The sequence below is a fragment of the Bos indicus genome, chromosome 8 (genome assembly GCF_029378745.1).
Source record: "Bos indicus isolate NIAB-ARS_2022 breed Sahiwal x Tharparkar chromosome 8, NIAB-ARS_B.indTharparkar_mat_pri_1.0, whole genome shotgun sequence".
In the NCBI taxonomy this organism is placed as follows: Eukaryota; Metazoa; Chordata; class Mammalia; order Artiodactyla; family Bovidae; genus Bos; species Bos indicus.
Window position 1 is genome coordinate 41,970,643 of NC_091767.1, and position 14,699 is coordinate 41,985,341.

Consider the following 14,699-nt stretch of genomic DNA (forward strand, 5'->3'; position numbering starts at 1 on the left):
AACTAGATGACTACAACCCAGTGTTCCACTTCTGAATTTCTGAATCAGCGATTGAGTCAAAAGGTGACTAATGAACAGTTAATCTGATGTTTTGCATTTATGGATTTCCATTTAAAAGGTGATGGCGCACAGACATTTTTTTCCTCCAGAAATCAAAGAGTTAACATAGAAATTAGATCAAGCTTCCTTTGTGGCTCAGACGGTAAAGTGTCTGCCTTCAATGCCGGAGACCCGGGTTCGATCCCTGGGTGGGGAAGATCCCCTGGAGAAGGAAATGGCAATCCACTCCAGCACTCTTGCCTGGAAAATCCCATGGATGGAGGAGCCTGATAGGCTACAGTCCATGGGGTCGCAAAGAGTCGGACACGACTGAGTGACTTCACTTCACTTCAGTTTTTACCAAGAAAGTTTACACTGATGGTCAAAACACCTGTTTTATTATATATTTAAATATTGATTAGTCTATTAATTTTTCAATTTATCAGTTTTCAGAAACAAATCCAAATAGTCTACATGCTTCAAGGAAATTTTAAAATGCATGTTTATCTCTTCAAAATTGTAATTACTGTGAAACTCTTTTTGTTGTTCCCGCTATTTTGTAGTTATATCTAGTAGTCACATTTGGACAAAATATCTAGGCTTCTCACTAATAGTACTTGAAGATTTTATATTTAATTACATGTGTTGTCTGTTACTTCCAAGACTTTCTTGGGGCCACATTTTGGACATTTTATGGAGCACTTTCCCTCCCAACCCCCACAAACCAAAAGCTGTTATTAAATTTACGCTGCTGCTTGGCCATTTTAGAGTCAAGAAAGTGTGGGAAGTGCATGCATGGAGGATGCAAGTCTTCGATTCTGCCAAAAGGAAAGAATGAGAACATGATAAATAAGGCAGAAGAATTGCTCTGACTGAAGATTTCAAAACTATACCTCCCTCTTCCTCTGATTTTGAACGTGGTTCCACGTACGTCTGACATGCAGAAGTTGGAGATGACTTTTTCTGCAGTGCCTAAAGGAGCAACAAAAGATGGATCAGGTGCCTTACCATCACTTTATTTCCAATATTTTAAAATCGGTGTGGTAAGCTAACGATGTCAATTGTTACTGATGTTAGAGGGGGCATTTTTACCTAGAGATTAAGTATAAAACCTTGGAATGGTAAAATCTTTTTAAAAAATTTTTATTTTATATTGGAGCTATAGTTGATTAACAGTGCCTTAGTTTCAGGTGTACAGTCAGCAATACGTGTATCTCTTTGTTTTCAAATTCTTTTCCCATTTAGGATTTTACAGACTATTGAGCAGAGTTCCCTGTGCTATAGAGTAGATCCTTGTTGGTTCTCTATTTTATATATAGTAGTGTGTATATGCTCTGATACTGTCTCCTCCATATCTACTGCCACTGTCCAGACTTCCTGCCTCCTTCAAGTATCTCCCTATCCTGCAGAGAATGTTCTGCCTCTCCTTCCTCCAATATTCTCCCTTCCAATAAGATCACCAATTTTATTTTTTTAAAAAGGTATGATATTAAAATTTTTAAATTTTTATTTCAATATTGTTGATTTATAATGTTTGTTTCAGGTGTACAGAAAAGTGATTCCGTTATATATATGTATACGTATACATATTCTTTTTTAGATTTTTTTCCATTATAGGTTATTACAAGATATTGAGTATAGTTCTCTGTGCCATGCAGTTTATCTACTTTGTGCCTGTTTATTTTACATATAAATATGTATATATTTTAATCCCAAACTCCCAATTTATCCCTCTGCCCTACTTTTTCATTTTGCTAACCATGAATTTGTTTCCAAGATCTGTGAGTCTGTTTCTGTGTTATAAATAAATTCATTTGTATCATTTTTTTTAGATTCTGTGTGTAAGCAATATCATACGATGTGTGTAAGCAATATCATACGATATTTGTCTCTTAACTTCACTTAGTATGATAATCTATAGGTCCATCCACGTTGCTGCAAATTGCATTACTTCATTTTTTTTATGGCCAAGTAATAGTATGCTGTATATATGCACCACATCTTCTCTAGCCATTCATCTGTTGATGCACATCTAGACCGCTTCCATGTCTTGGCTGTTGTGAATAGCGCTGCGATGAACACTGGGGGCATGTATCTTTTCAGATTATGGTTTTCTTCACCTATATGCCCCAGAATGGCATCGTTGGGTCATATGGTAGTTCTACTACTAGTTTTTTTTTTTCACTTTTTTTTTTTTTTTCTGATGATGGCCAGTCTGATTAGTGTGAGGTGATGGCTCATTGTAGTTTTGATTTGTATTCTCTAATAATTAGTGATGTTGAGTATCTTTTCATGTGCCTCTTAGCCAGCTGTATGGCATCTCTGGGGAAATGTCTATTTAGGTCTTCTGCTCATTTTTGGGGTTGGGTTTTTTGATATTGAGCTGCAAAAGCTGTTTGTATATTTTGGACATTAACCCCTTGGTCACATCATTTGCAAATATTTTATCAATTCTGTGTATTTTCTTGTTTTTTTAATGATTTCCTTTGCTGTGCAAAATCTTACAAGCTTAGTTAAGTCCTGTTTATTTTTGTTTTTATTCCATTACTCTAGGAGACAGATCCAAAGGCATATTGCTACAACTTATGTCAGAGTGTTCTGCCTATGTTTTCCTCAAAGAGTTTCATAGTATCAGGTCTTACATTTAGGTTTTTAATCTGTTTTATTTTTGTGTATGGTGTTAAAGAGTGTTCTCACTTCTGGTAATTTTAAAGATTGTCCATTCCTGTCAAATCCTCTAAGAACCTTCTTCCAACTTTGGGTCCAGAGTTTTGCTTGATAATCCCTCAGCCTGATGATTATAATAAGTTCTTATACACTTCCTATCCCATTACTTTTGACCTCAGAATACTCACCTTTAAGCCAAGTTAAATTTTCTAGTTGCCATGGACAGGTAAGTTGCTTAATGTGCAGCAAAATATAGGAGATATTTGGGGGTCAGACAGACTGCAGTTCAAGTCTCACTTCTGCCATGTCTTAGATGTGCAACTGGTCATTACTCAACATCTATAACCTTTATTCATTTATTCAAGTCATCCAAAAAAATCACTGACGTAAATGAAGCTTGTACATACAGAATGTGCCAGCACTAGCCTGGACACGGAGTGTACATTGTGAAACACAACCGATATATTTCCTGCTTTCCAAGAGCTTACTTTCTGAAGATACATGAGAATGAGTTGCCAGTGACCATCTAGAGGCTAAGTTCTCTGATAGGGATAGCCCAGGCTTGGAAATGAGGCACATTGTGTAGGCAAAACTTTTAGGGAAATTACATCAAGAAGGAAATGGAAACCCACTCCAGTACTCTTGCACGGAAAATTCCATGGATGGAGGAGCCTGGTGCAGGCTACAGTCCATGGGGTCACAAACAGTCGGACTCGACTGAGCAACTTCACTTTCACTTTCATATATGAAGAATGACTGGGGGTAGTCAGATGTTCAGGAATAATCATGAGTACCTTGACACTCCTAGGTTGTTGGGTTATAACGCGAAACAGAAACAGTGAATATAACACACCAAGAGTGCATCTGACAGGTCAGTACTGAGTCAGAAAGCAAATATAGACTAGGTACCATCGTAGACAATGGAGATGCAAAAATGAATAGGATACTGTCTTTGTCCTCTTGGGTCTCAGCGGCCCAAGGTCCACCCCTAGCTGTGTAGGCGGCCTCTATTACTGCTCTCGTCCCCACTGTATTGTGCTTGCCTGCTCCCATGTCTTGAGACCACCAGTGTCGCAAAGTCAGGAATGCTTCCGTCATAGATACTGCGGTATCTTCAATGCTGAGCAGTGCCTCGTGGACCTTTATAGTCATCTTACCCCCATAGCAGATGGGGCTGGGTCCCTGTTACATCATTTCTCCCTTACTTTTTCAGCTTACACCTGCCCAACTTTTAACTCCTCTCCCTGGAAGCTTTTATTTGCCTGAAGCTTTTCTCTGTCTGATTAGGTCCACTCAGTTCGCATATGAGTGCAGGAAAATTTAAGCGCCACCCCAGCAGCTCTCAGTGGCATGGGATATATAGTTGGTATAGAAAACCTCAGCTTCCAGCGCCTGGGATGACTCTGAGGCATGTCTTCTACACTGGCTCCATGTTCTCCCTAGAGGATTTAGATCCAGTTACCCCAGAGCAATAACTCAATGGATAATTTACACTCCCTTCTTTATCTTTGGAGATGGAAATGGCAACCCACTCCAGTAATCTTGCCTGGAGAATTCTTCAAACAGAGGAGCCTGGCAGGCTACATGGGGTTGCAAAGAGTCAGGCATGACTGAGCAACTGTCACTCACTCACTTCTTATCTTTCTTTCTCCACTTCCTTACCAGTGATTCCAGGGATTTCCATAGCTCCCAAAGAAACTACTTACATTTGAATCTGCCCAGTCCGCATCTCTTCAAGAGAGATAAGCTTCATCTAAATTATTTCATCTGATTGATGATTGTCATTTATAACTTTATTGTTACTTCTGTCTCAGGTATTCCTTTGGAAAAGGTGTATGGATTCATTACATATTCTAATGTATTATCTATAGATTATAAGATTAAGTCAAGCATCTATCTGTGGATACTTTTTAAGTTGATCTGTCTTTATACTTAGAAATGTCTCTTAATAGTAAACATCCCTGGTGACTCGGATGGTAAAGAATCTGTCTGCAATGCAGGAGACCTGTGTTCAATCCCTGGGTTGGGGAGATCCCCTGGAGAAGGGAATGGCTACCAACTCCAGTGTTCTTGCCTGGATAATTCCATGGACAAAAGAACCCAGCATGCTACAGTCCATGGGGTCACAAACAGTCAGACACAACTGACCAACTATCACTCATTCCCTCAAGGTCTCTCCAGCTGCCAAGTCTCTCTCCTGTATTTAGGGAATTCTGCCTAAAAAGAGCCCATCTCGCATGATAGGAATGGAAAATGTCAGATACTTTTGTGGCCACAAGTGGGCACATGACCTGGGCATTGACCATCAGATTTATCCATTTCTACTCTCTCTAAATTGGAAGCAAATGTCATAGAGAAGTAGGAAAGGCCTAGAGTTGATTCTGTTGAGAGATGGGAGCAGAGACAACAATTCAAATGGTACCTTCCAACACCCAGTGTTGGTGGTGGCACATGGCAGGACCCAAGACCTCCAGCACGCCTGCACCCACACAATGTCACTTGAAGATTTTTGAGCATTGCTCCTTCCCTGGCAGTTTCTGAGCCTGGCTCTCCAGTCCTCCCAGAGATCCTTTGATCTCTCCAGTATCTTCCATAAAAAAAATTCTTTCTTGCCAACATGTCAAGGTTGGTTTCTATAGCTTGTAACTAAGAATGGTGTCTGTCAGGATAGAGCCAGGAAAACAGTCTTCTGCATATTTCAGGCAGATGGGATTTAATGTAGATAATTGGTTAAAAGGGTGATGGAAAATCTGGCAAGAAATGGAGAAACAAAGGAAGCTGCAGGTCAGTAATAGCTGGAAGCTGCTATCTCCACCAGGGTTGGAGGGACAGGGGAGGAAGGGAGCCCATTGCCTGACAGGAGCTAGAACCACACAGGGATGCCTGGAGAGGGGACCAGTGGGATCCGGGATCTGGAAACTCATAGGAAGGAAGGGTGAGAGGGAGAGAAAGAAAAATCTGATCGTCTTTCTGTTTCTCTCTCTCCAACTTTATACCGTGAAAGTGAAAGTGAAGTCGCTCAGTCGTGTCCAACTCTTTGTGACCACATGGACTGTAGCCTATGAGGCTCCTCTGTCCATGGGATTTTCCAGGCAAGAGTGCTGGAGTGGATTGCCATTTCCTTCTCCAGGGAATCTTACCAACCCAGGGATCAAACCGGGGTCTCCTGCATTGCAGGCAGACACTTTACCATCTAAGCCACCAGGGAAGCCCAATTAACTGTAAGTAACTACCTGAAGCTAGAGGGCAAGGGAGCCTGTAGTACACAGCAGAATAGAGGATGAGCCAGAAATAGATCTGAAAGCCAACAGGCAGTTGACATGCCCATGTCCTAGAAGTCCAAATACTTTAATTAAAAAAATTTTTTATTAAGAGTAACAAATTGCTTTGCCATGCTGTGTTAGTTTATGCTGTACAGAGAGGAGAATCATCTATATGATGTATAGATATATCCCCTCCCTCTTGAATCTCCCTCCTACCCCCATCCCATTGCCATGGAGCACCAAGCTGACCTCGCTGTTCTATACAGCAGCTTCCCACTAGCTATCTATTTTGCACATGGTAGTGTATATATATATATATAGGAGAAGGCACTGGCACCCCACTCCAGTACTCTTGCCTGGAAAATCCCATGGACGGAGGAGCCTGGTGGGCTGCAGTCCATGGGGTCGCCAAGAGTTGGACACAACTGAGCGACTCCACTTTCACTTTTCACTTTCCTGCATTGGAGAAGGAAATGGCAGCCCACTCCAGTGTTCTTGCTTGGAGAATCCCAGGGACAGGAGAGCCAGGGGGCTGCCGTCGATGGGGTTGCACAGAGTCGGACACGACTGAAGCGACTTATATATGTTAATCCTAATCTCCCAATTCGTCCTCCCTCCCCTTCCCCCAACACCCTTTGTCCAAATCTCCATTCTCTACGTCTGCATCTCTATTCCTGCCCTGGAGATAGGTTCACCTGTACCATTTTTCTAGATTCCACATGTATGCATTAATATACAATATTTGTTTTTCTCTGACTTCCCTCACCCTATATGAGAGATTCTGGGTTCATCCACATCTCTGCAAATGACCCACTTTCATTCCTTTTTTGGCTGAATGTGTGAAAAGAACAACCAAGCAGAGGGCTGGGATTTAATCTTGTGCTTTCCTAACTTTTCAAAAAATAGGGAAAGAAGAGAATTTCCCTTAAGCTGAAGCACCAGAGAGAGAGAACGAAAATGAGGCAAGAGTAGGGCCCTGGATGTCACGGCTCTGAAGCAATCAACTCTGCCAGACTTCTGACTGGACTTCTACCAACTAGATCTGTGAATTATTCATCAAGTCTAGACAGGAGACTCAGAGCGCTTATCCAGGAGCTTTGGGTATCATAGCTTCTAAGCCAGGCTATTCCCTGGGTAACATGGGTTATTAAGTGAGGATAACAGTGCTTGCCAACTTTCACTGGGCAAGGTGAGGAGCAGCGAATAATGAGGATTTTTAAATACTTGGCAAAATAGAGAAATGAGTCGCAGCACGAATCTTAATTGATAACTTAGAGACAAGCGCATTCGCTCTCACAGTTTGAACTGATGGTGTTGTCCTAGATGAATTCGGTGAATAAATGGAATGTAATCTCTTTTTTACTGGCAGTGCATACGAGGAAACAAAGGTCTGGGTTTGGATTTGTGAGAAGGAACTTGGTATATAGAGGCAAAGCTTCTGAGCTCATGCCAACACAGAATGAGCACATTACAAATATTTGTTCCTTTCTTCTGTCCCCTTTTTTATCATAGCTCTAATCTAGAGGGCAAAAAAGGGAGAAAGTGGAAATACTTTCTAGAAAATGATTTTTTTAGAAACCCCAAACTCAATATTCCTGCTTATTATTGAAAAAAAACCCAAACTCAGTATTCCTGCTTATTGTTGAAAACACCAAAAATCCACGGGCATTGTAAATCAAAGACCATTTACTTAGGATTTCAGACATTCTTTTAAAAAAAAAATCATCTGCACTTACTTTGTTTCTTAAAAAATCCTCATTTACCATGGCTGCTGTAAAACGCCTATGGATTTCTATTTTGTGTGGGGTTTCATTCTCAGCGGGTGTCTGGTGTTTCTGTGACCCAAGCAAGGAGTGAGTCCCTGTGACTTTACCACACTCTTTCTTCTGGACACAGATGGAAATGTGATCACTTCAAGGCCCATTGCAAAGGAGCTGGGTCTCTGCCACAGGTCAGCAGCAGTCAGGAGGGTTGCCAAGAGACGGTACAAAACATAAGACCCCTACATCTCCCTCCGGGCTTCTGGAGCAGCCTTCTCCGGCTCAGCTGCTGGGATTTCAGTTCCTTCACTGAAATCCAAACACATCTGTCCCCAGGACAGGAAAGTGCTTATTAAATGACTTCCTCCATGCTGGCTAACCTTGTTTTTTATTCAGCCTTTGAAGACAGTGTGGGGCCTGAGTGAAAAGGGGGCCATTTCAGGAATGGAGGCAAACCCCAGGGATGGGTCACTGGAGTGGAAGCGTGCCAGCCAGCATTGATACCTGTGGGGCAGCCATTAGAGTACTCACCGCTTGGCTTGTCTTTGAAACATCAGCTGCAGCTCAGATAATATCAGATCTCCCTTACGCTTCACCCTTGCATGGGCAACCTGCACGCCTTCTCTCTCGTTCTTCTGATTGTTCATGGGCACAGTCCTTTTAATCTGTTTAATATCATAGCACAACAGAAATATTTATCACTTCATTTATGTGTCAGTTAGGTGTCTTCAAATATCGATTTTGTCATGACTTTCTGTTTTGGAAAGTATGATTTCAACCCAAAATGTAATCTTTTTTTTGTGAATATATAGGAAGGATGGTAGTGTCAAGCCAAGGTGGTGGAGGTCAAAAAGGTAAGTCTTCCCCATCAATTTTTAGAATTAGGTTGCCCTGCAGGGCCCTATTCCAGACAGGCCAAGAACCTTCCCGGGATGGGGAAGATCCATGTTCAGGGTCCTTGGGTTAGAATGCTCAGGGGGGCAGCTCTTCTCTTCCTCCCATTGTTTCCAGTGGTGCTAACCCCACAGTGGACCTCTAACCCTGAGGCTTCTCGTGGAGGCTGGTGCTCTGGGGCCCAGCAGCAGCCATCGCTCCCCTTGAGTCTATCTCACCCACTCAGTCATTTACCATGGTACCTGAATGGCCATCGTTGCAATGTCCTATTCTTTCAGGGCTATTTTAAACATATTTCCTTATTCCTTTTAGTATTAAATTCCTCATTCCAAACAGAATGCTACGTCCATTCACTTCCTATTGTGGTAAAGAGTTATCTCACATCCTTTATCCTTCCTCTGCCCTTCCAGTTTGTTACACTACAGTTTTCATTCTTCTGCAGTTTCTGACTTTGGAATAGTCACTATTGAGCAAGACACCTACTATTATTATGTTTCCTTTCTTATTCACTTATTATTTTGTCCTAGAGCTGATAAATTACTTATGTTTTAAAAACTACTTAGTTTTCTCTGTGTGTGTTTTACAGTTTCCCAGCCCTCACTCCAGTACTCTTGCCTGGAAAATTCCATGGACGGAGGCGACAGGTGGCTTCAGTCCGTGGGATTGCACAGAGTCAGACATGACTTCACTTTCACTTTCAGCCCCTCTATGAGCCCATAAGATTCAAGGTATGAATTTTTTATCAGACTGTAATTGCTTTATAATGCTGTTAGTCTATGCTGTACAATGAAGTGAATCAGCTATACGTATAATATAGTCCCTCCCTCTTAGATCTCCCTCCCACTCCCCATCACGCCTATCTAGGTCACCACAGAGCACTGAGCTGAGCTCCCTGTGCTGTATAGCAGGTTCCCATTAGCTGTCTATTTTACACACTGTAGCACATTTATGTCAATCCCTGTTTCCCAGTTCATCCCAACCCCATGTCCACACATCCATTCTCTACATGTGCGTCTCTATTCCTGCCTTAAGTGACTAAGCACACCAGGACAGTACCATTTTTCTAGATTCCACATCAATGCAGTAGTATACAGTATTTGTTTTTCTCTTTCTGATTTACTTCACTCTGTATAACAGGCTCCAGGTCCATCCATATCTCTACAAATTACCCAAGTTTGTTCCTTTTAATGGCTGAGGAATATTCCATTGTATATATGTACCACCTCTTCCCCATCCACATGTGTTGATGGATATTTAGGTTGTTTCCATGTCTGAGATATTGTAAATAATGCTGCAATGAACATTGGAGTGCATATGTCTTTTTTTTTTTTTAATTTATTTTTTATTGAAGGATAATTGCTTTACAGAATTTTGTCGTTTTCTGTCAAACCTCAACATAAATCAGCTGTAGGTATACTTATATCCCCTCCCTTTGGACCTCCTTACCATCTCCTTCCCCATCCCACCCCTCTAAGTTGATACAGAGCCCCTGTTTGAGTTTCCTGAGCCATACAGCAAATTCCTGTTGCTATCTATTTTACATATGGTAATGCTAGTCTCCATGTTACTCTTTCCATACATCTCACCCTCTCCTCCCCTCTCCCCATGTCCATAAGTCTATTCTCTATGTCTGTTTCTCCACTGCTGCCCTATAAATAAATCCTTCAGTACCATTTTTCTAGATTCTGTATATGTGCATTAGAATGTGATATTTCTCTTTCTCTTTCTAACTCACTTCACTCTGTATAATAAGTTCTAGGTTCATCCACCTCATCAGAACTGACTCAAATGCATTACTTTTTGTGGCTGAGAAATATTCCATTCTGTATATGTAGCACAACTTCTTTATCCATTCATTTGTCGATGGACATCTAGGTTGCTATTGTCCTAGGACATCTATATAGCATCTAGGACATGCTATTGTTCTAGGACATCTAGGTTCCATGTTCTAGCTATTGTAAATAGTGCTGCAATGAACAATGGGATACACGTGTCCTTTTCAATTTTGGTTTCCTCGGGGTATATGCCTAGGAGTGGGATTGCTGGCTCATATGATGGTTTCAGTTCTAGTTTTTTAAGGAATCTCCATAACGTCTTTCATAGTGACTGTATCAATTTACACTCCCACCAACAGTGCAAGAGCATTCCCTTTTCTCCACACCCTCTCCAGCATTTGTTTGTAGACTTTTTGATGAGGGCCATTCTGACCAGTGTGAGGTGATATCTCATTGTAGTTTTGATTTGCATTTCTCTACTAATGAGTGATGTTGAGCATCTTTTCATGTGCTTTTTAGCCATCTGTATGTCTTCTTCAGAGAGATGTCTGTTTAGGTCTTTTTCCCACTTTTTGATTGGGTTGTTTGTTTTTCTGGCATTGAGTTGTATGAGCTGTTTGTATATTTTGGAAATTAATCCTTTGTCAGTTGTTTCATTTGCTATTATTTTCTCCCATCCTGAGGGTTGTCTTTTCACCTTGCTTATAGTTTCCTTTGCTGTGCAAAAACTTTTAAGTTTAATCAGGTCCCACTTGTTTACTTTTGTTTTTATTTCTTATACTCTATGAGGTGGGTCACAGAGGATCTTGCTTTGATTTATGTCATCAAGTATTCTGCTTATGTTTTCCTCTAAGAGTTTTATAGTTTCTGGTCTTTCATTTAGGTCTTTAATCCATTTTGGGTTTATCTTTGTGTATGGTCCTAGGATGTGTTCTAATTTCATTCTTTTACATGTAGCTGTCCAGTTGCCCCAGCACCATTTATTGAAGAGGCTGTCTTTGCCTCATTGTATATTCTTGCCTCCTTTGTCAAAAACAAGGTACTCATAGGTGCATGAGTTTATTTCTGGGCTTTCTATCTTGTTCCAGTGGCCTATATTTCTGTCTTTGTGCCAGTACCATACTGTCTTGATGACTGTAGCTTTGTAATATAACCTGAAGTCAGGAAGGTTGATTCCTCCAGCTCCATTCTTCTTTCTCAACACTGCTTTGGCTATTTGGGGTCTTTTGTGTTTCCATATGAATTGTGAAATTTTTTGTTCTAGCTCTGTGAAAAATGCCATTGGTAATTTAATAGAGATATACCTGTAGCCTACCAGGCTCCTCTGTCCATGGGATTTTCCAGGCAATAGTCCTGGAGTGGATTGCCATTTCCTTCTCCAGGGGATCTTCCCAACCCAAGAATCGAACCGGGGTCTCCCGCATTGTAGACACTTTACCATCTGAGCCACCAGGGAAGCTTCCAATTTAATAGAGATTGCATTGAATCTGTAGATTGAGTTTGGTAATATAGTCATTTTCACAATATTGATTCTTCCTATCCAGGAACATAGACTATCTCTCCATCTGTTTATGTCATCTTTGATTTCTTCAATCAGTGTCTTATAATTTTCTGTGTACAGTTCTTTTGTCTCCTTAGGTAAGTTTATTCCTTATTTCTTTTTGTTGCAGTGGTGAATGGGATTGATTCCTTAATTTCTCTTTTTTTCATTGTTAGTATATAGAAATGTAAATGATTTTTGTGTAATGATTTTGTATCCTGCAACTTTGCTAAATTCACTGATTAGCTGTAGTAATTTTCTGATACTAGCATATGTCTTTTTGAATTAGGGTCTTCTCAGGGTATGTGACCAGTGGGGTCATACGGTAGCTCCATTTTTAGTTTTAAAAGAAACCCTCATGCTGTTCTCCATAGAGGCTGTATCAATTTACATCACCATCATCCGTGCAGGAGGGTTCCCTTTTCTCTATACCCTCTCTAGCATTCTTTGTTTGTAGACGTTTTTAATGATGGTCATTTTAACTGGGTGTGAGGGGATATTGAAAGGTTGTTGCTGAACCACAAAAGACACCAGGATTCTTGGCCTCCAGAGGAGAAGAATTCAATCTGGGGCCAGAGATGAGGCTTGACTGCTCAGAGCTTTTGTGTAATAAAGTTTTATTAAAGTATAAAAGAGATAGAGAAAGCTTCTGACATAGACATCGGAAGGGGGCAGAATGAGTGCCCCCCTGCTAATCTTTAGATGAATGTTACATAGCTACCAGCAATCTGCTAATTAAAGAAAGGAAATGTCTCAAAATTCAGAGAATGGCACCAGGCCCCTCACCCACAACGTGCATTTTGAGAATGTTGTGGCCATGCATTCCAGGAAAAAAACTCACTCAGAAGGACAATGCAGATAGTGGAGTGCAGTTTATTACACTGGCGGACCCAAGGCAGAGTCTCCTGTTAGCCAAGGACCCCAACAGGTTTTTGTGAAAACCTTTTATACCCTAAGTGTATGTGCTCAAACCCATCTCCCCAAATTCTCTGAAACTAGTCTGAACAAAGGAAAAGAGAAATACAATAAAAGTTAACCTATGATTCATATGCCTTAAACCCATGATTCATATGCCTTAAGCCTAGGTAGTTAACAGTGGACTATTATCAATAGGCCTGTGGTCATGGAGAAGGCAATGGCACCCCACTCCAGTACTCTTGCCTGGAGAATCCCATGGATGGAGGAGCCTGGAAGGCTGCAGTCCATGGGGTCGCTGAGGGTTGGACATCACTGAGCAACTTCACTTTCACTTTTCACTTTCATGCATTGGAGAAGGAAATGGCAACCCACTCCAGTGTTCTTGCCTGGAGAATCCCAGGGACGGGGGAGCCTGGTGGGCTGCCATCTATGGGGTCGCACAGGGTCAGACACGACTGAAGTGACTTAGCAGCAGCTTAGCATACCCCAATAAGCATAGTAGAATTTATAATTCTATTTGGTTACACAGATAATTAGGGTATTCTTTTAGGTGACAGAGAGTCTAGGTAAAAGCCCTGGGGCTCTTCCATCCGGGGGGTCTAGTTTCCCAGTTGGTATGTCATTTCCATAGATAGTGGGCATATAGCTCAAAGTCCACAGTCTGGCCCAAGATGGAGTCCTGCTTTCAAGATGGAGCCTGTTCTGTCTGTTTCCTCCTTCATTCCCCCTCTTGATGCTCTTAACTCATAGTATGAGCATTATTCATCGGGATATATTGCACCCTGGCTCTCTGACTGCCAATTTGGGAGAACGACACCAACCTTTAGGTTACAAAGTTCATAATACTTTGTAAAATGCAGAGTCCACAAAGCAGAACTATCAAAGTAACTATAACAATGGTAAATATAGTTTTCTACCAATCACCCTTCACCCAAGATAGGACTGAAGTCCAAAAAGGAATGTTTTCATTTGATGTTGCTTTTACCTGGTTTTTCATGTCATCTAGAGCAGCTGATACATTGCCAGATAAATCAGGAATATATACACAACATTCAACCTTAATTATAGCAACAGGTCCCTCCTTGAGCAGCTGTGAGCATGTCCAAAGCCATTCTATTTTGAATTACTGCTTTTCTCATTTGTATTTGTTCTTCATTTAAGGCTTGGATGGCTTTAGCACTTTCTAGGAGGGCCTGTTTTGTGAAATTAGTCAAGGCTTCTACTGTAATCATAATATCTGTTGTCCCTATAGAAGGTACGAATAAGGCAGCAATATACTCATACCACTGAAACACAGACTTTGTCCACCTAGCACGTAAATAAGGTAGATTTACCGGGGCTTGTTGTAGGTTAGGTTTTATGCTGCCATGGGCAAAAGCGAATCCCAGTGTGCATCGGCCTACCCAGCTGATTGGTAACCAAGGCCAAAGGTTAAGCCCACAAAGCCATTGTGTTCCATTGGGCGCCACCCAGCAGATTCCAGGGTTATATTTCCAATCAGAGCCTGGCCAATGGATGGACTGGTTGGGGTGGTATGTGACTTCGAATGTTTGTTTACATGGTTCAGGGGATAGATACCCCATATATTTTAGTTCTTTGGGGTCTAATGGACGGTCACCTACCCTTTGTTCTTTTGTTCCCAGCATATAGCAGTGGGAGTAATTAATTGACCCTTTTCTGGGGTCATCCAGAGATATTCATCCCAGACTTGGTAGAATTGTTCAACATACCTAGAGGCCTGTCCTCCTTTGCTGGTCAGGGAGCTTTCCCCTTTTTGTTCTTTAAATATGAGGTATAGGCTTTTGTTACGTCTATGAAACTGGTGTTTACATCAAATGTAGCC

At 41.3% G+C, this 14,699-nt stretch overlaps 1 long non-coding RNA gene across 2 annotated transcripts in view; it reads left to right on the top strand.

The window, feature by feature from the left end:
• LOC109562922 (uncharacterized) overlaps nucleotides 1-14,699 on the top strand; it is a 59,330-nt gene that overhangs the window by 32,034 nt on the left and 12,597 nt on the right. For both annotated transcript variants that reach the window (XR_011568044.1, XR_011568045.1), the window contains 3 exons: nucleotides 808-1,038; nucleotides 8,542-8,583; nucleotides 9,210-9,351. This is a non-coding gene — a long non-coding RNA (uncharacterized lncRNA). The remainder of the gene's footprint in view (nucleotides 1-807; nucleotides 1,039-8,541; nucleotides 8,584-9,209; nucleotides 9,352-14,699) is intronic.